Genomic DNA, 20,808 nt, shown 5'->3' on the forward strand with positions numbered 1-20,808 from the left:
TTTGGGGGGAAAAAAAAAAAAAACAAAAAAAAAAAAAAAAAAAAAAAAAAAAAAAAAAAAAGAGGAAGTCTAGGGACTTCCAGGTCAGTCCAAGACTAGGTGGTTAAACACCACTACAGTAGGGATATTTCAGCTTATCAGTAACCAGAACAAAACCTCACAGGACATTTTTAATTCTCAGAAGCTAACATTAGAAAGGCAAAGAAAGATTCTACTAAGGTTACATTTGTGTTTTGAGGAGTTTGGGGGATGTGGAGGGTGTGTGTTTCTTCTTCTTTTGCAAGTATAGGTGAAATAACCACAGCTAGTATCTGGACTTCTTTAATTACACTATACATTCTCCCTTCCAACATCACTAGGGCAATCTCAGCCATCTGCAGAAACTTCATCCTATGCTCTACTCTTGCTCTACTCCCCAGAGCAGCCACTGAAATAAAGACTGGCAAGACTCCTGCTAGGTTCCCACCAGACAGCATGCTCTACCTCTGCCTGCTGCACATGCCATCTGCAATACAGTGCAAGGGAACTGCAAGGTGACTTCATAAAATCTTCATTTTGAGCAAATCCACTGGCTTTTTGGAACCAACTGAAAGAAAGAAACAGGTGAAGCTGCTGGCTGAGCAGCCCAAAAACATGGTCCCTGGATGAGATGCATTCAAAGGTGGTAGACACTGGACACCATCTGTTCCTGGAATAAGGCAGGGCACCTACAGACCATCACACATCTCTGGCAGATCTCTGAAGGCCTGGCACTCAGTTCCCACCCACCTGTACACCCAGCACGTATCCCCTCCCTATTGAGCTCACCACTGTCAGCCTTCCCCCTTGCCCTGATGGGGAAGACACCCTAAGCCTGACCCTCACCCACTTCCCCAGATCCAGCAGCCTCCTTGAGCTCAGTGCTCTGGGCCCACACACAGCCTTACAAGAAGCTCTGAACTCCAGCCCTTGCTTTCTCAAAGCCTGCCCAGGTGTAAAGCTCCAGCAATTCCTTTTTCTTTGCCATTTTCCCCTCCCTCCTCCCTTTCCCCCTAGCCCCACCAACACTTTCAGGCCACACAGTGAGCCAGGAGGTTGGAGTACACGAGGACCACTGCAGCAGTCGTGCTGTTTCAGACCCCCCCCAACCCAAGACGATTTCTAAGAGCCATTTCTTATCCTCCCCTCCATGAAATGATTTCTGTTAATTGCCTGGTGGGAATCACTTATAGGTGGGGGAGACTCTCCCCCCCCACACACACCCTGGCCCCTAATTGGCTTATTGAAGTTTTAACAGGGCTTTCACCTGGAGAAGCTGGTAATTATTCCCTTCATTCCCCTCTTGCTTGTACCTGTAGCTTCACACTTGGGGCCTGCCTGGCTCCACAGGGGGGACTTTGTTCCCTCTAACTACAGGCCCCACACAAATGGGCCCAGCAGCAGGAGGACACAGCAAAGTGGTAATTTTCAGCCTGGCGTAATTAGCCAAGGTTCTTTCAGCCCAAACTGCTGAATGGGGAGGGGGCTGCCGGGGAGGGTGCACCATGTGGGAATGGTGGGACAGGGGCTGCTCTCAACAGGCGGACAAAAACCTCTCAGGGGCTCCGATCTGGGCCGAGCAGGAGGAGGGGGTTGGAGCAGGACAGCCTGCCTGGCAGAGCAGGGACACAGTCAGTGGTGGGACACATGCCGAGGAGGTCAGCTCCTGACAAGCATCTTTCCCCTAGACCATGGAACAGGGCAGTGCAGGATGCCAAAAAAGGGGTAAAGGAGAAAAGAGATCCAGTGGTGTACAATAGGAGCCTATGAAGAAGTACAATGCATGACAGATTCTTGAAGGCCTGGTGTAGCCTACGCCTCCAGGGCAGGATTTCTAGTCTAGTACCTTTGCATTGAGATTAAGACAGACAACAGACTTGGGGAGAGGAAACTGGACAGTGCAGGTCCCAGACAGGATAGCAAGAACTGTGCCGAGGACAGAGTGAGAACTCTTATTGCTAAGAAGAATGAGGGAAGAATCATTCACCTCCTCCAGCAACTGCCCCAAAAGTCAGTCAACAAGCAGAATCAGAAGGACAGCAACGAAGCCTCCAGGTTCTCCTTTTGCTGAGCCATTTCCCATTAGCAAATCAAAACTGTTTTTCATAGTGGGACCTCACTTACTTTACCTCCCTTTCCGCTACAAGCCTTTGGTTCTGCAAAACCTACCAGGAAATCTGCCACCTGTGGGTTGACCAAACCACTTGGCTCCCAGTGTATTGCTCCTGTGTCGCATCAGACTGGCATCATTTGTCCCACATGCCAGAAACTGGCATCCTGTGGCACAGTGCCCCTGTTGATTTTCAGGACTTGTTAGCATCTATGCTTTCTTTGAATTATCACTGTTGCCTTCAGGATAGAAATCGTTGTCCTGGATGGTCAGATCCAGGGCTGTAGACAACTTAAACCTGCTCAGCTGACTTGATGATCACAGCTCCAGTGCAATGGGTTAGTTTTGTGTTTTGTTTGGGGTTTTTTTAATGTTAAATTATGTTTTGAAATAACTCATCTTGTTTCCCTTATGATTGCAACATCCTACTGGAAAGAAAGAACTGTCACAATCTCAAACCCTAGTCCTTATTCTGCAGCAAAGATCAAATGGTAGGCAGGCAAGTGAAAAGATGCTCACTTACTTCATCAGAGCACCAGTTACACAGGAGTGCTGAGCAAGCCCTAGGAGATGATGCAATCACAACAATCCTGACAACAAGGAAAGGAGATCCCCAGAGACTCCATATGCAGCAAGCAGACAGGCAGCACAACCCCCAGGGCACAGACTTGTAATTTCTGAGCTGCCTAAAATACACAACTGTGACCCAATGCTGCAGCAGGTTGCAAACTGGAGAAGTTGCCTGATTCCACCCTGTGATACTCTGTTTTCTCTTCAGATCATATACATCTTTCACATTTTACTAAAGACTCCCACAGAAAGGTCTATTTTTCAAATTTAATCCAATTTTTTGCAGCCTCACCCAAGCTGCTTTAAGTACTTGCCATGGAGATGAGTTCAGCTAGATACTGTGTGCCTTCAGCTCGCCAACGCTCAAGACTTTTTCCTGAAAAGCAACCTTTGACACTTCTGAACAAAATATGCTTGCCATGAAATCAATGCCAGCATCTGAGAAGCAGACATCAAGAATAAATATAAGCAGACCCAAGTTGACCAGGCCAGTTTCAAGGCTGCACAGAGAAATACAGTGAACGTTCCCAGCATCAGTGGGAAAAGATACGTAATGTTGCCTATCCTCATACCTCATCACAGATGTTACAGTGTCCAGGGTTTTTCCTTCTTATAACCCCACACCCTACAACAAGGGGACACATAGAATTGATCAAGTAAATACGCCAGCTGCCATCGCTTTGGACAAAAGTCTAAATACATGCCCATGTGTAGAAAATGCTTAAAGAATCATGAAGCAAGAGAAGAAAACCTCTCCTTAGTTTAAAAATATCTCCTTTCTACTTTTTTAGCTTCAGAACTGCCAAGGCCAACCCCAATACATTTTCAGACGTGACTGGCAGAGTTTTCAGTTAACAAGTATTCTTTTAAAAATGCATATGTATATATGATGACAGTTTATCTAAACTTTTCCATTAGAACATATAACAGAAAATGACTTTTCAATAAGCCAGCAATCCGTGCATGCCAGTGAGGTCAAGAGGAGGGGAGAATCCTTTCAGGTTTGCCAGAACAACTAAAACCCAAGAATGTTTCAGTTTAAAAGTAGGGGTGGGAAAGAATCTGTTTTCCTGGTGCCACAAGCCATGAATTATTTTTGTCTTATTCCTTTTGCCATACAGACACACACACACACGTATACCAAATTCAAACGTCTCCATTTAGGAGAATTTTGAAAAAAGTGATCAGGGTGTGAGGAAGGGGAGGACTTCTCCACACACATATACTTTTGTCATCTTCCCACAAAGGGCAGCAGTTTTCTCCACATCATGCAGAGGCAGGAGCTGTACTTGTTCATGCTTATAGGGGAAAGAAGCCCAATCACGTAAAAACAGAGTGCGTGATCTTTCTCCTCTACACTACGATATTCAAACAATTTCCAAATGGAGTCTAAATGAATTGTTCAGCTGGGAAGAAGGAAATAACACTCAGGAGGGTTTTTAAGAAGCTAAAGAACAGGAAAGGGGAGAAGTGTGCATATGTAGCACATGCTGCACACAGACAGGTCCAGGACACTGAGGCATGGAGACACAGGTGCTCCGTGGAGGAGGCGAGCAAAGCCTCATCTGCATTTAACTCAGCCATGAAATGACTCTTAGAGCTTTCCTGCTCTGATCATTCCAGCCCCAACATGAACACCCTTGCAACAACCTCAATTCACTTGCCCTTAAAGCTCTGGGCAGCTTCCCCCTCCCCAGATCTCCACTCTATGCAGTATGATTTGCTTCAGGGTTTTCACGCTCAGCATTTAGAGCATGTCAACTATTAGCCCCTAAGCATCCAAGATCCTGAATGAAGCCTCTGCTCTCCATCTGCAAGTTCAGGGCATGCTTGGTTGTGAGCAAGCATCAGAGTGAGAAATAAAACCCGACCGTCAGGCCAGAAAGCCCCAGCCATGTATGCAGAGAAAGGCACACAAGATTTCATGAAAGAACCAAACAGACAGCACACAGCTAAGGCATAAAGATGTTTAGTGGCCACCTCCCACACAGATCCCGAACTACCCAAAAACCCTCTGAAAAAGTTTTGCAGGAGCCAGAGCTCAAACTATGCTGACGTCAATATACAACAAAACACAGGTTCACAGCACAAGTTATCATCTTCAGTATCTGTAATCAGGCTGGGCTGCAAGGCAGACCAAGAACTATTGAATTTCAGTGATAACAGATTAGCCATATGAAGATAGGAAAGGGATCAGGCAAAATAGATGCTGTAGAGACAGGGAAAGGACAAGGCAAGAAGGCAAGAAATAATTTATTGTGATGCTTAATATCAGTACATTGGGAAAAAAAATGACACAGAAAATGCAGTGGGAAGGAAAGGATTGCACTGGAAAGGACTGAGAAAAAGCCCCTTCAGGCACATGTCTCCCAAGTCTGCAAATAGAACAGAGGATTCCCTAAAACAAACTGTCCTTTGATGTCAAGAAATATCTGATAAAGGGATATGAAGTACCACACTGCCTCCTGCCCCTCAGTAAGCTGCTGTTTAGGTGAAGCAGGACAACCTGCTGGCAGTCAGTCCTCCAACACTTCAAGGAACAGAAGTCTGGAAGCTTTAGATGCACAGGCAGCTTTGTGGGCAGGAGTGTGAAACCAGAGTTTCCTCCTTTCCTTTCCAGGGCCTGCCCTATTCCCATGCGCTCTGAGAGTTTAGGAAGTCTCATCCAAAAACAGAGTTATTAAAAGAACCATTTTTGCTTGGCAAGTCAGACACCCACATGAAAAAATGCCAGAACCAAGCTTGCTTGTACGTCCTCCACTGAAACGAGCACATTACTAAAGCATCAGTATTTGATTCTGCGGCAAGTTAGGAGTGTCCCAGTTGAAGCAGTCACTGATCTTTATCATGTGGATACAGAAGATCCAATTACACGACCATCAATTCAGGTTCGGCTGTATCTCTGCGGACTCCAGTCAGAGGCTGCACTGTGAGGAAACGATGAGCTTACCACATCTCAGGAGTGCCTACACATGAAGTCCACTCTAAATAACAACTGGCCAGCAAGTACTCACAAGTGTTTTGCTACTGCTTCACACAAGGCCATCAATACGGAGTTTGAGTGGCTTGGGAAAAACACTACAATCATAAACAGAGCAGAGGGTATCCAGAGGGAGGAATCATTCACTGTATACCCCCATAAGATGGTCAGGCAGAAGGTTTAAAAATAGAACAAAGTGTTTCTTCCTCAGGACACAACACTGAATTGGAAAGGAACCTATGAAGACCAGAATATTAATGGGTTCAGAAAGAAGAGGTGAGCTGCTCACAGAGCTAGCCTCTGCAAATGTGAAAGAAACACTGGTCCGGATGCAAACTCTAGCCAGGGAAACCCTTATTTCCCCATCACTGGAAGTTGGGAAGGAACAGGCAGGTAAGGATCTTTTTGTACTTGTCCTGTTTCTTACCCTTCTCCTCAACATCTACTACTGGACACCAAATGCTGGGGTAGATGGATGCTGGACGGATCCACCATGAGAATTCCCACCTTGGTCAAGCCATGGCCCATCCAGCACACCATCTTGTCTCCAGCAGCAGTACTAGCAGATACTGTTTAGGAAGAACATGTAAGTTTGGCAACTTTCTGTGGTCATTCTCTTTGTACTGCCCCAGCATCTGCAATTGTCATATTATGGAGCTTAGAGAGCGTATCCCCACCTAGTCCTTCCTTACAGACCTGCTAGCCATGAATTTGCCAAATCCCTTTCAAAAACCGCTGGCATCATTCACCTCCATAACCTTCTGGAGCAGGAAGTTCTCTACACATTGTGTGAAGAAATACTACCTTTTGTCTATTTCAAAGTAATCTCCTAGTAATTTCAAATTTCTCTAGTTCTACTATCATAGGATTTCATGAATAACACTTCCACACTCAAGCTTACCCATTACCATCTTACTCTCCATATTTCTTTTCAGGCTGGTTTTACCTGAACTGCCTAACGGAGGCAACCAAATATCAGCACGTCAATAACTTCTGCAGAGCATTTGACTTGGGATCAAATACAGGGAAAGACCACAAAAACGATACAAACTAGTAATGCAGCCATTCCTTTGGTACAGAGGAGTGTTCCTCTGCTGTATCTTCTCTTCAGACACTGCTGGTTCATTGAGCCTCCTGAAGCAGGTTAGAGTTAATTAGTTGCTCCAAACTTTGAGGCTTCAACCGGTCTCAGCCACGCCTAGACGAGCAGGGACCCATATCACTGGCTTCACTGCGAGAGCTAGAGAGCCAGCTCAGGTCTGAGGACCATCAGGGTCTCACAAACCACAGTTTGGTAAGGAGAGGATAGAGCCCTTGTGTGGTGGGAACAGTACTGTTCACCTGCACTCAGTACTACTAAAGTACCCAATATTTTCCACCACATACCAGGAGCATGAAGTCCTTGCTCTGCCAGGCTACGAACTTATCTGAAGTGGTCTGCACACAGTCCATGTTCCCAGATTGCTCTGAGACCATCAGAAGACAGATGCTAGAGAAACATTATTGCTTTTCTAATTTCTGGAGCAGACTCCCTTGCTTCTCCACTGTCAAAGAGAATAATATCCAGGGGGATTATATGGAAAAGAAAAACATGCTCTAGGCCACATGCACTAATCAATACTCTGCAAGACAAAAAATAAGAAGCAAGAGAAAACCTGTTCCATCAGACAGTCCTGCTCCATCCCCATCCCTCATTAAATCAGCCTGGACAGGCAAAGCAGGTCACCAAACAAAGCGCAGGTGCAAAGCTCAAGACAGCTGCTTCCTCTGATCCATTCACTTCTTTCTTTAGTCTCATTTTCTTTTTTTTTTTTTCTTTATTGGGGGGGGAGGGAGGGAGGGCAGGGGAAGAGGTACACACACAGATGACCACCAGACTTCTTTTTCCCCTGAAAAAAACAAGCTGTTGGGTTCCAGTTTGCAAGCCTCTATCCAGCCCCCACACTAATAAATCTCTGGGACTATCAATCACCTTGGTACAGGTCTCTCTTCTCAAAGGAAATGGGCTCTCTCTCTTCATTAGCTGCCCGCGTCTACCAACCATAGCAGGGCCTCATTTTGAGTTCTCTTTGATGGACGTCTAGACTTAGGAATATGTACCTCAACCTTAGAGAAGAGAGAACAAGGATTTACTAATTAGACAGGGCAACACACATTAAAAGCTGGTTTTAATACCTGGCCCAAAATTACCCCTGCATCTGTGAAGTGTCAGGACGCCTACAAAGCAGTAAGAGTACATCCTGCGTGCAGGCAATGGAACATCATGAACCCATAACACCTCTTTAGAGCAAGAAAGTGGTTACAGCCGTTGTGTTTCATGCAGGTGGGAAGAAAGCTAGAGAAGACCTGACAAATCCTAGATAATGAACCATGGAACACGCTACAGGCAACACTACACGGACAGAACAGACTTTTCACCTTGCCTTCCAGTCTGGCGCAGCCTCACACTGCTCTGAAAAGAAACCAGAGTCAAGGAGAAGAAACGGAGCCAAGGACAGAATCATAGCCACACAATTCTGTCTGTCCACACGTTTCCAGTGTCTGATTCCACTTGCAACAGAGATGCAGGATGCCAGCTACCCAGGGAAGCTGAAGCTTAGCTTCACTCTGGCATGCTGTATTTTGAAGCATATTAGCACACGAGGCAGATGCACAACAGCACACATTGAGGAGAAATTCCCATTCTTCAGAGAAACCAGTTTCCCTTCAAGCCTGACTATCCATCTCCTCCTAGCGATTTGCTCTTCTCCAAGCTCCAGCCTCTCTGGGCTTGCTCCAATCAACTCTCTACCTCCCCCGGTATTTCAAAAGTAGGTTTCTTTACTAATCTAGAGCCAGAATGATGCATTTGCTCATTTTAAACACTCTGCCAAGCATCTTTTGTGAGAACTGAAGTGGCTTGGATGGGAGACATCATCATCCTGATGTGTGCAAGACCCAGCATGGGAGAAGCCCGTATCTGCGCCGTGCTTCTGTTTTTAACAGTATTTTCTCTAGGCCTGAATATATTTCTGTGGGCAATGCTATGCTCTGAGTCAAAATGCCAAAATTCAGCAGCAAGGGTTAAGTCAGAGATTTACATTTATGAATTCTGTAAATTCATATCACCTGCAACCTCATCCTGGGTGCGCAGATGACAGAGTCTGCCCAGGACAAAGGCACTGCTGCTGTAAACATCTTCCCACCCTGCTGGGAACCACTTTCCGTGCAGACAGGACCTTCCTTCAGCAGTCTCCTACAATCTACATTCCTATGCTTACATATTCCCTCTCCTCAGTTGGAACAGGAAATTTTGTAACTGTAGATTGGCAGAGCAACATACATTGCATACCACACACCTGAATCAAGTCTGCTTTTCTTTTTTTCCCCCCTTTCCTGAGAGCACTGACTAATAAATAATCCAATCCCTGCTTGGAAAAAAGAAACTGTCTCCCCCTACTCCTAATCCAGAGATACAATGCAAAACCTTGTTCCTTGAATTCCCTCTAAATTATTTTTAGCACCGATTTGTAAGTAAAGATGCACATATAAAGAACATCCATGCATGCCTGTTTCTCAAGTTGGCACAAGCTATCTGGACCACAGAACTATGCACAAGCCCCAGTACAGCCACAAGACATTCTGCGCTGGAAGTCAGCCATTGCCTTCCCAGGGATATATCCAAACTCCTGTTGGATACAACAGCCCTACTTAGAGGCAGGATCAGACAGACATGCCTTGAACAAGTGCTTTGCACAGCACGGACTTGATATAGTGTAAAGCAGGCTTGAATTGACTCCGCTGATCTTAGTCATAAAACATACACCCCTATGCTTCAAACAAACTAGTGCATTTTGGATACAGTCTAGAAGTTTGATTCAGCAAGTACTAGCATCAGAACATGACCATCACCTGCAGCCTCCTGTAAACTTTTTAGTTTCCTTCTGGAAAACTAGGACTAGCACCTGACTCCACATGCACACAACCACCACTTTCTTCTCTTAATAAACAGAGAACTGGTGCTTTACTATCATTCTTCTTCCTGCAGTGGTCCAAAACCTTCACTGATAAATTCAGTCATCTCCCAAATATATTTTTTACTTTTAGAACTGAGGGCAGGGGGGAATCCCCCAAAGAGGCCCAGTGCTTCCCTCCTTGTAATGAAACCCTGTAATGGAATGCCCTGCACTCCAATTAGGAAGAAATGCTAATTTTCTCCAGTTGAGCACCCCCTCTAGATGTATCTAATTTGTTTCACTGCTTTCATCTCTCCCCTCCATCGCATTTTCATTTAAAGGTTATGATCTGTTTGTGCCCTTCATGCCGCGCCCTGACAAGACACCCCTATGAGAGGTTGCAGGGGCCACGTCGCCCTTCCTAACCCCCTTCCCAAACAAAAACCAAAGCTTTTTTCCCTCCACTGCCTCTTTAAGAAATGCAGAAAGATGAAGAGGAGGAGCAGGGAATTGGGAAGACAATAATTAAAAATAAGAAGTAAGCCTTCTTGCCAGTTGGGTTGTTGGTTGTTTCCAACAAAAGGTTAGAGACCTTTGCACCATGACCAACACCAGTATGACCAGCGCAGGCCAGCTGGGAGGAACAGCGTTACAGACCTTTGCTACTTCTGCAGATCCATTTTAGGAAGACCTGCCATGCAAGAATACCCTTTTGCAAAAGGTTTTGAGATGCTGAATTGTTTAGCTCCTTGCAGGGCTGGGAAATACATTCTCTCCCACCTGTCACAGAGAGCGTCTGGTCAGGAAGCACAAGGAAAGTTGGCTTAGCTGAGGAGAAAGTCTCAGTAAAGCTCTTCCCACTCCTGTCTAAATGGGTTATGCCTTGTTCTGAGAGCCTGTGTTTCGATAAATTCCTTCAGGAGAACAGAGGCCGCTTGAGCTGGGTAGTGTGGGTTTTGGAATAGCTCTTCATGGCATTCATTAATTTGTGCTGCCATGGTTCTGGCTGGCTACGGGCAGGCTTGTAAATCCTCAGGGCAGAACCCATCTGGACAGGATGCCTGCCCAGACGAGCTTTCTACAAAGGCTGTGTCTGTAGCACATATGAGACAGGCATCCAGATCACCATGCTAGTGCCACGCTACTTCCCACAAAAATTTCAAAGGGCATTTTCACTAAAAGAATATTATTTAGAAAAAAAAAAAAAATCCAGCCATCAACCTACCTCTGTTTGTTTCAAAGAGGCCCCTTTGCAACCTGCCCCACTATTCTCAAACAAAACAGTATCGTTGGAGCTGAACCCCAGGGTCTTCCCTACATTCACATCCTGCTCCTAAGCCAAGACATTCATTACTTGTGTTCAGCATCTCCCTCCCTTCACTTCAATTCCCTCCTTCAGTTCTTGTCCATTAGAAAGCAAATACCTGATCTACACTTTCTAGACACAAGTTTCACCACACATCTGTTGTCAACACCCTACAAGTTGAAAGTACCCAAAGAACCTCTTTGGAGGCAATGCAGCTAAGTGGTCCCCAGCTGAAACAGAGTGAGAACTGCTGGGTTCCACCTGTGGCACAGCCTGGAACAACTGCCCCCTCGGAAAAAGGAAAGGAACAGCTGGATACGTTGTCCAGGCTGAGCATTGAGCAGCCTGTTCTTGGACAATAAGATGAAGCTGGAAAAGTACTGCAAGAGTATTTTCTGTTATTAATAGGCACTTTGCTAATACTGCTCAAGATAGCCAGCTCCCTCTCAGTCATTTCCTGCTGCAGGCCCTGAATCCCGTCAGTCAGAGCGCTATATGCTCCATTACCAGCTATTTCCTCTCTACTTTTGCAATGGCTCCAAAAGGTTTTGCAGAAAGTCCTGATGATCCCCCCTCCTGCCCCTCTCCACAGACACGATTCCCTCATAACTCGACTTTATGGGACCACAAACGGGGAGTGGGTAGGAGGCACACAAAGATTTACTCTTCATAGATAACACCTGTCTGGGCCAACCGCCTTTCATCCAGAAGATGCCTCTTCCCGTTGGAAAATACAAGCATTGTGTGAAAACATTTTAATATATTCATGCACATTCCTATAGCTCGCAGGAGCGAGAGGGTCCCAGCACCCTCCCCTCCCTGTCTTCCAAATGATTTTCATAGGCAGCGATGCACTGGGAATGCCACCTGTTTTCTCGAATGCCCACAAGTATGTAAATTGTGGGAATATGCGGGCCAAGCGCTGCCGTTTTATTGTGCTGCAGAAAAGATTTTACTAATTACTTGCTTAAACTCCAAAGCAGTACGCCTGCTTTTTTACAAAGCGGGAGAGCAGGGAAAGTGGTGGGAAGAGGAGGAGGGGGAGGAAAAAAAAGGGGGGGGGGGGGGAAGAGAGCGTAAAGGAAAAGAGGGAGAAGGAAAGGGAGCGCAAGGGATGCATTTCAAAGTTTCTCCAGCAATTGGATGGGGGGGGGAGCTGGGCCCAATGTGAAATCATAGAGGTCAAAGGTGGGTCTCCCTCCCTTGTGAGAAAGTGGTGAATCAGGACGGTTTATCAAACGATCATTTTCTTTTGAAACTGGGAGGCAGCGGCTGGGACAATTCTGCAGATGTGCTTGATGAGTTCGGGACAAAAATGGGCCGCCTCCTCCCCCCCTCCCCCCTTTAAGGTCTCCCATCAGGGGTTGCTTCTCCCTCCACTGCTTCCAGGACCCTCCCCTCCCTTCTTCAGTGGTCAGCTGAGACCCCCACCCACTGATCGCCTTTGTATTCCTGGCCTTTGGACACACTGACAGGGCCCTTTATGAGACCCCAATCAAGACCCCCATGTCACAGGTACCTAGTAGAGATACCAGACCCTTTTCAAATGAGGAACAACAAGGAAAATATGCTGGCCCATTGTCCCAGCACGGCACCAAGGGAGATGAAAGGGACAGGCTGCTCCCTCCCCGCAGACCGCCTGCCAATCAACCCCAGTTATTAAGGTCACGATGTGGAAATTCTTTTGACCTACACCTAATCAAAGATGCACCAGGGCCTTTTGAGACAACATGGGGGAAGGTGGGAGGGCAGGCATCCCCCCACCCCCCCCACCCATAAATACAGTGGAGCTTCCAAAGAGAATTTAGTAGGAGTTACCCCAGTTAGTGCTGTGGCACACTTGCCCCAAGTACCGCTGGGGTAGCCAATCTAGGCTCCATGCTGGCATCCAGCCTCAGGAGAGCTTAAATTAAAAGCTTTCCTCATTGAAATGTTACAGACTGAGCAGCACTGGAGGTAGCTCAGAAGTCACAATCAAGGACCCTGTGTGACAAGTACTAAGCATCCTCCTTCCCATTCCCAATAGCTTTGGTTTGCACAGGCTGTGGGCTTCACAAAATACACTCAGCATCATCTGACACTGCACCCTGAAGAAAAACCTCAATGGGCATCAACCTATGAATCTCCAAAAGCTGAAGCACCTGGAAGAGTAGATGGATAGCAGTGCAGAACAGACATTCTGAATCCCCCCTGCATTATACAGGATGAAGATACCAAGACAACGTTGATGGTAGTTCTTAGGACTATGCAGAAATCCCTCACAGAGTTAGGACCCACCTGCAGTGACAGAGTGATCAGACAGGTGGTGGAAAACAGAGCATGGGTCAGATGGGATCAGAGAAGCATACCCTACCACACAGCTCCAGAGCACTTGGAATATGGACAAGCTCACCCATTCCCAAAAGACTGTGCTGTATCACTCACTGTCTGAGAGCCATCACCATACACTCAGTAACAGAACAGTTAGACACGATACTTCAACATGACAATAGTGAGACAAGAAGTGACAGACTACAGTCTGTGGTAGTTCACATAAAAAGGCAAAAAAAATCCAAACCCCAGAACAGAAATATTTTCTAGCATATATAGGAGCCTTCTGCAAGTGCATGATTTTGAGTTAGGTCCTCCAGAAGAGCCACATGGTATAAATCATGGCCACCACCGGCACACACAAGACCAATTTTGAATAGAAATAGAAACTTCCAGCACCCCTCTGTATGCACCGTATCTACCAGTACACAGGGAATACCCTTCCCAATCTCACTGCCAGCTCACCGCTCTCATCCTGTTGGCATCCTTCTAAGCCCACCTGGATCAAGCTCTCAGCGAAAGGCAAGCGAATTTGGGGTGGTGGTGAAGACATGAACAGTGTGGCAGTCACAGCAACCAAGCTGCAGGTTTCATTATGCTAAACACTTTGTTCATGTGTTGGCTCATTTTCCTCTGCCTTTTACCCACTTTTAGCTCATGAAAGACACCAGTTCAGTGCTACTTTGAGACCCTCAACTACCGTCAGAGAGCCTGCAGAAGATAACAGCCTACCAGCGGTGACCAACTGGGTAGAAGATTCCAAAAGAGCTCTGGGACAAAGACCCATGCGTTTACATAAATCCTACTACACTGCTTCTCTACTGCAAGTCATTGCCATTCCTAAAACTGTCTCCTTGTTCCTTGGCTCTTACACAATTGTAGAAGCAGGTGGAAGACAGTTTTTTTCTTCTTGATGTTAAACCAACTAGCTCCTATACCAGAAATCACTTGGCTTACAACAGCATAAACTAGGCCATGCCTTGCTGTAGCCAAGATCCAAATGGACACTTCAAACCAGCTATCTCCTCTACTGTTACAATAAGGTGCAGTGCTCAGAGCAGGCATGACTTCAGTGCTACAGCACAGAAGACAGAGGTGAGTTTCTTACTTAAGGGCAATATCCTCCACTATTGTCTTCCTTTCAAATGCCAATGGCACGAAGAGGACCAGCCTCCTGCTGTCCTCAGAGTGAATCAACACTTCTTTAGATGGGCTAGGCTGCTATCTTAGGACACTACAACTCCACTTCCCACCTCAGGGCATGAGCTAGCATCCTCTGAGTGACACCTCCAGCCTCATCTGGGAGGAGTAACAGTGGAAGCTGAGTCTGGTTAGAGGCATCTGCACCTGGGGCTCTCACCATGCAAGAAAGGTCCATTCCTCTCTGTCCCTCTCCACCCCCAAAAGCAGCCCTTTGAAAGGCTGGGGAGGGAACAGACACCACTCTAATTGTAGGAGTGAAACCTGGCATCCTCCTGCCCATCTACCTTTGCACTCTGTTTCTGATTCTCTTTGAACCTCTGGTACAGCTTGTCAGGTCGCTGCCCTCCTGAGAGATCAGAAAAAAAAACATGGCAGTGATTACTATTGTACACTGATTTGCAAGCTGGAAAAAGAGAGAAAGAGAGAACAGCCTCCGTGTGTCAGGCTATGAAAGGGCTGCGACTGAAGCCGCCTGAAAAACAAACCCTTAATTTAAATGTTAATGAAAGTGCTGAAGAGACATCAGAGGCTTTCGTTTCTCTACAAGGAGCGGAATCACTAGGTCTAGAATTTATGGCCCCCTTCACCTCCCCTCTCCCCTTCTCTGCTCCATCAGCCAGAGAAGTTAGGAAAGGAAAAAAACCCTAATTTTAACATTAACTCCACACTTCCACCCTGGGATGCAATTGCTAAATTATCTGTTGGCAGGACACTGATCAAAGGTGGAAAAACAAAGGCACACTGCACAGCCGAGCAAAGGTAAACAGCAGCCAAGGTCTGGTGAAGTTACCTTCTCCCCCTGCGAATTTAAAAAGCAAAGAGAAAATGATCGCAAACTGGAAATAGAAACCTCAAACCATAAGGCTGCCAACCCCCTCAACTAAGTTTCTCCTGTCACATCGATTAAACAGACATGGATTCTCCTGTGCAAACCAAGCAGCACAAGAAAGATGCTTCCCCCAAGCTTTCAGAGACAGACTTTCCCCTCAAGCAAGGGGAAAGATGAGAAAAAACTGCAGGGGGATAAAAAAAGAATTCAATATGCAACACAGCTCCACAGGATTAGAAACAGATGTCTGGGTTCTAACTTAGCTACTGCCTCCCAAAACGTGCTCACCTGCCCACAACCACTAGCAAACCAATTCACACAGTCATAGAAAATATAATCATTAGAGTATTGGCCAGAAGTGACAAAAAGAGAGCACGTCATCAGTCAGTTTTGGAGGGCAAAGGAAAGAAACTGAAGATAAGCTGAGGAACTGTGCAACTTATGGAAGTGTTTGCATATGTGTTTGTTTCCAGAGGAGAGGGAAAGGGACATGTATTTTCACATATTCACCCATGTGAAGAAGACCGAATAGACTCATTATCACACAATTAAGAAGGTAAAACAAAGTCTTCTTCCCCCCATCATCAAGGGAACAGTCAGGGCACATGGATAAGACACAGGTGTCATTTTAGCTCCAGAGGGGAGAAACTGATACTCACTTCCTGCTCTTCAGGTTTGGGGTGAAAGAGCACCAAGTCAGTTATAACTATTGCATATATCTAGAAAGCCACATCCAGATCACTCTCCGAGGTCAGTAGGAGATGGTAGTTAACGCCACCACTAACTCTACAAGTCCACCCTGGGATCTCACAGTTGAGCAGGTTCTTCCTGTCCCTGCTTAAGAAACAGCTGCAGGTCAGAGTCCCCTCAATTATTCAAACCGATCAGGCTCTACAGAGATCCCCAAGGACAGCAGAGCTATTGCTGCCTGCTATTTTGCTGGCGATGCATAAACCAGAATAAAAGCCAGTTACTTGTCCCAAGTCCTAGCAGACTCAGAGAGGTTAACTGTACAAAGCTAGGTCAAAACAGAGCAGCGCTACAGCCAACAGCTCATCTTGATATGCAGTAGGGGATATCTGCAGACAAAAGTGGAGCAAGAAATGGAGGTGGGGGGAACATTATCAAGCATTTTAACTGCTGCACATTAGGGCTTCAATTGTACAGTTAAAACTACTGCAAAGTTGCTCTGACTCAAGTGGGTTGTTTTGCTCTAGCGCAATCTGCAAGATCAGATTGTTTCACCTTTGCAAAAAGTTTCCAGATAACCATTAAAAAGAAGCCCTCAAAATTAATCATTTTGATTGTTCCCAATGGAAGAGAGGCCCATTCAACAGAGGTGCCTGTCAGTAACCCTTCTCTTCCTTTCTTCCCCCAGCAAGTTTTAGATATATTTTACAATTTGTCCACAGGGGCAGAGGTCTCCCCAGATATTACTTCCCCATAATAGTCCATGGGAGGCAATTCGGTTAACAGAGATTCAAATTAGCATGTCAAAATAGAGGAGTCGGGTCTCAATTACAACACTGCATAAATAGAAGAGATAGAGCAAGCCTGGCTTTTTAAATTCCACTGCTCACAGAACTAGTCATTTTCCTTTAAATTAAACGTTCAGTGAAGGTAGCTAGTCTTTGGTACAAACTCTCCTCCTCTTCTGGAGTAAACCTACACTTCACCAAGGCCACATTTGCAAGGGGAGGTCATGTACTGCAGTAGACCAATGACAGAGTTGGAAAAGGAGAGACCGCCTTTTGGGCTTGCACACCCAAAGCACATCTCTGCTGCAATACGGCACATTATGGTTGCCTGACGTTGCCCCAAATTGCACCAAAGGTTTCCCTAGCTCTCTATCTATAGTTGCACATTGAAAACCTATTTTGTGCCTCCATCATCTCTTTTCTTGGTTTAAAAATCCAGCACACCTTGAGTACAACATGGCAAGGTCAGCTCTCTGATAAATATTTTAAAATCAAAATAGCAAATGCCAGTGGCCAGACCCAGCAGGAGAAGCCAGCTTAGATTTGAATACTTTTTTTAAACCAACACTAAAGAATTTCTGAATCCAAGAATAATAATGCATTTAACATCAAGGTCCACTTTTTTTCTTTCCCCTCCAGCCTACAAGCTTCTCCATCATTAGGGAAAAAAAATTGCAAAAAAATTTCCCCTAAATAAGGAAGATTTCAGTAGTACAACATATATCATAAGCCTTATGTTCCTGCAGCCATAAATGCCAGGCAATTGGACCTCATTTTCTCCATAAACCTATCCCTCAAATTAAACAGTGTACAGTGGTCACTTCTCTTCCCTGGCTACTGCCACCTCAGGGAATCACAAAGCATGAAAGTGCCACTATTCCACTAGAAACTCCTGGGTTTGCCTCACTTTACACATTTGAATTGGTCCACTGCACTCAGGCTTGCCCTGGTCCCTGAGCACACATAAGTCACTGCAGTAAGCACCAGTAAATGAAAGTTTAACATCTGCATGACGCAGAGTTCAAAAGGCAAATGAACTCGGGGGGAAGGGGATTACAAGCAGCTAAGAAACGTGGTTTAGGGTACACAGCCTCTCTGTAAGTACAGCATTTTACTAATCCATGGAGGACAGCTTTGGAGACCAATTAAAACAGTTGCTGGAGCCAGCTGAGGCACCCTATTTTAAGGATACTCTCAAGACTCTTCTCTAGTCTCTGATGTGACAGGCAACGTGGGACCTGCTGCCCCAAGCACATTGACCATTACAGCTATGCAGAAGACCTGCTGAAACCCCAGAAGGGACACAATGCCCTCCCCATCCCTGCTACCCTGCAGGGCACTGTTAGGGATCCCCAAAGCCATGAAGCTCCAATAACACACATGGATGTGAAGGCACTTCCATGGCTGCTAAGGTTATACAAAGGACTAAGCACAGTTCTCCCCCACACAGTAAGGGTGGAAGATCCAGCACTCTTGGTAGCCTTTTACCTTACTTAATCTCCCTTACAGACATCATTCTGTTTGCAGACGCTCCGAGCATCCAGCCCAGCATCACCACACAAAGAGCAAGGAAGCTTCCTCCCTAGCTCAGCACACCTGCAGGAGGATCTCTGCAGTGCCACAGGGAAACTGCGGACAAATCAAAGCTGAATACCCAAAAGAGGTGCCTGAAGCCAGAGGATCTGCACTTTAAGAGCACAAGTTTAGTTTTCTGAAGTTTAGTTTGGGCGTACAGGCACTGCCTGTTAGAGCAGGACCACAGCAGATACAACAGAAAACTCTGCTGGAGGTCAGGAGCGCACAGGATACTTTCTAAGGAAGCTTCACACAGGGGGAGGTATCACTGAAAAGCAAGAAGAGTTTCAGTCCTGCCCATTAACAGTTGAAGTCCAGTAAGAATACAACCCTGACTACTCTAGAGAGTCTTAGTCCTGGCAAACCTCCAGATCAGGAAACTGCAGGCTCTCCAAAGCACTTTCAAATGGCTAGAGCTAGATTAGCCCTCCCTGCTTCTACCCCACTGCGCACAACTGCTTTGAGCGGTTTCTGAGCTCTATGTGTCCACAGTAGAAAAAGTTGGTAGGTTCTCGGCAACAAAAAATGTAGGTGGTTGGAGGCTGATTCTGCAGCAGTTCTACACCAGCAGAACTATCCATTCTAATGGAGGAGCTCTCAGTTTACACCAACGCAAGTGAAAAGGGAGAATTGGGAGGGCATGTCAAATGTTTAGGAGGAAGTGGAGGTTATAGGCCACGTTCAGCCTCACTGAGGAACAAATGCACCCAAGCTCCAGAGAGGATGGGGACCGCAAGGGAGGAAAAGCTTCACACACAAGCGCATAGGGAATGCATATGGGTGAAATATGGGCTCTTGCAAATAAAACAGAAACCACAGAGCTCCCCAAAGCAGACCTTGCTAGAAACCAGATATTATCTTTTTGATACTCATTAGACAGCAAGCAATAAAACCTATTAGTGAAAAATTCATCTCCCCTGCCCCTTGCCCTGGCCCTCCCCCACCACATGCCCTCCTGCTCTGATCCTCTCCCTCTTCTAGGATGGCTGCGATTTGTTCTGAGAAGCGACAGGTTTATAGGTTAGCCGACACCTTCTCTCTGTGGAATTTTAATTAACTTCTCCCATCGTCAATATGTTAAGGAGCAGGGTTCCCATTATACGAGGTCAGCAGCGTGTTTCAAGCCCTGCTATATCAGCCGTCAAATTGAAGAATTAATGACGTGGCTAATTGGCTCTAATTCTCCACACCCTCCCTTCCCAAAATATGGAGGGGTAAGGGGGGGGCAGTAGGGTAGGCTAGCAGGGGAGGCTGGTACAGTCCACAGCCTCATAAAAAAAAATGAGAGTGTACAATTTAAGCCCACTTGTTCATGGGGTAGCTGTTCCACTACCTCCCATTTATCACTCTGCAGGGAGGAAAGGGGGGATGGGGAGACAGTGAGTAAATATTGTGACAGAGAGCGTGCACAAGCGTGCACGCCAGGGAGAGGAACACTGTCCTGACAAGAGGCCACCTCAGTAGGTCATCACTTAGGAGTAGGAAGCAGCATGCCCCTGGGCTCTAACCAACCACTGTGCTAGAGTCAGAGCCTGTCTGCTAGAAAAGAGGCCCTTGCAGCCCAGAAGACAGCAAAGGGCTTCTATCTAACATCTTGCAGCAGCATTAATGCACATGGCACTTCTTCAGAAACACTATCTGTCTCAAACACTCAGAGCAATGGGACAAGGGAATGGCAAAATCATAGCAGGCCTCAAGGGTCATTTCCCCGATAATGCCATTAGCTCCGTACCACTAGGTTTCTCTGCCTGCAAAACAAGCTTGGAAATCTAATGAGGACAGCAGTTGTGGGAAGTATTTTGGTTTTGCACAAGCCCAAAATTCACTAGTTGCAGATATCACATGGACCACAACAACAGCTCTTCTTCCCCCCCTCTCTTGAGGAAGGCTGAGGAAGAATCTCTTGCATGCAGAAGACCAACTTAGCACCAATGAGCCAGACCTTTGCTAGCCAGTTGAAGATTTTAACAGCAAGAGTTTAAGTTTCTCAGATTTTCACTTCCTCAAGAACAGAAGCACTTTGAAAAACACCCTGGAAGACGCTGGTGTAGGTACTGCCCTTGCCTCCCATGCTGAAGTTGTAGTTGTAGCATTATGCCCATACTAGAAGCACAGGGCTACAGGCAGTAGAGGCTGGAAAATCCCATCCCTGAACTCCACTTCTATCTTTCCCAGTGCAGCATGCTCAATTCACCCAGAAAACTGAGCACTAACCACTTCACACAGCTCCAAGCTAGCTTCCGAAGCAAAAAAGCAGGGACTTTTTTTTCTTGGCATCTCTTCTGCCAGAGAATGAGAAAATAAGTTGACATCTTTTCAGTACAGAAAACCTCAAGAGGATCCAGCTCATTGCTTCTAATTAGCAAGGCAGAGTAAGTCAGAGTTTGCTCTGCAAGTACGAATGAACAGGTCCCACCTGGGACAGTAACAGGAGCACAGGGCCATTTTCACAGCAAGAGGAGACCACTCAACTGTTCTAGGGAACAAAGACCAC

At 46.2% G+C, this 20,808-nt stretch overlaps 1 protein-coding gene across 1 annotated transcript in view; it reads right to left on the reverse strand.

The window, feature by feature from the left end:
* Positions 1-20,808, reverse strand: part of FBXW4 (F-box and WD repeat domain containing 4) — a 55,315-nt gene that overhangs the window by 23,472 nt on the left and 11,035 nt on the right. The gene's annotated exons all lie outside the window — the stretch shown is intronic.

Source organism: Egretta garzetta, unplaced genomic scaffold (assembly GCF_000687185.1).
Source record: "Egretta garzetta isolate BGI_Z169 unplaced genomic scaffold, ASM68718v1 scaffold135, whole genome shotgun sequence".
Taxonomy (NCBI): domain Eukaryota; kingdom Metazoa; phylum Chordata; class Aves; order Pelecaniformes; family Ardeidae; genus Egretta; species Egretta garzetta.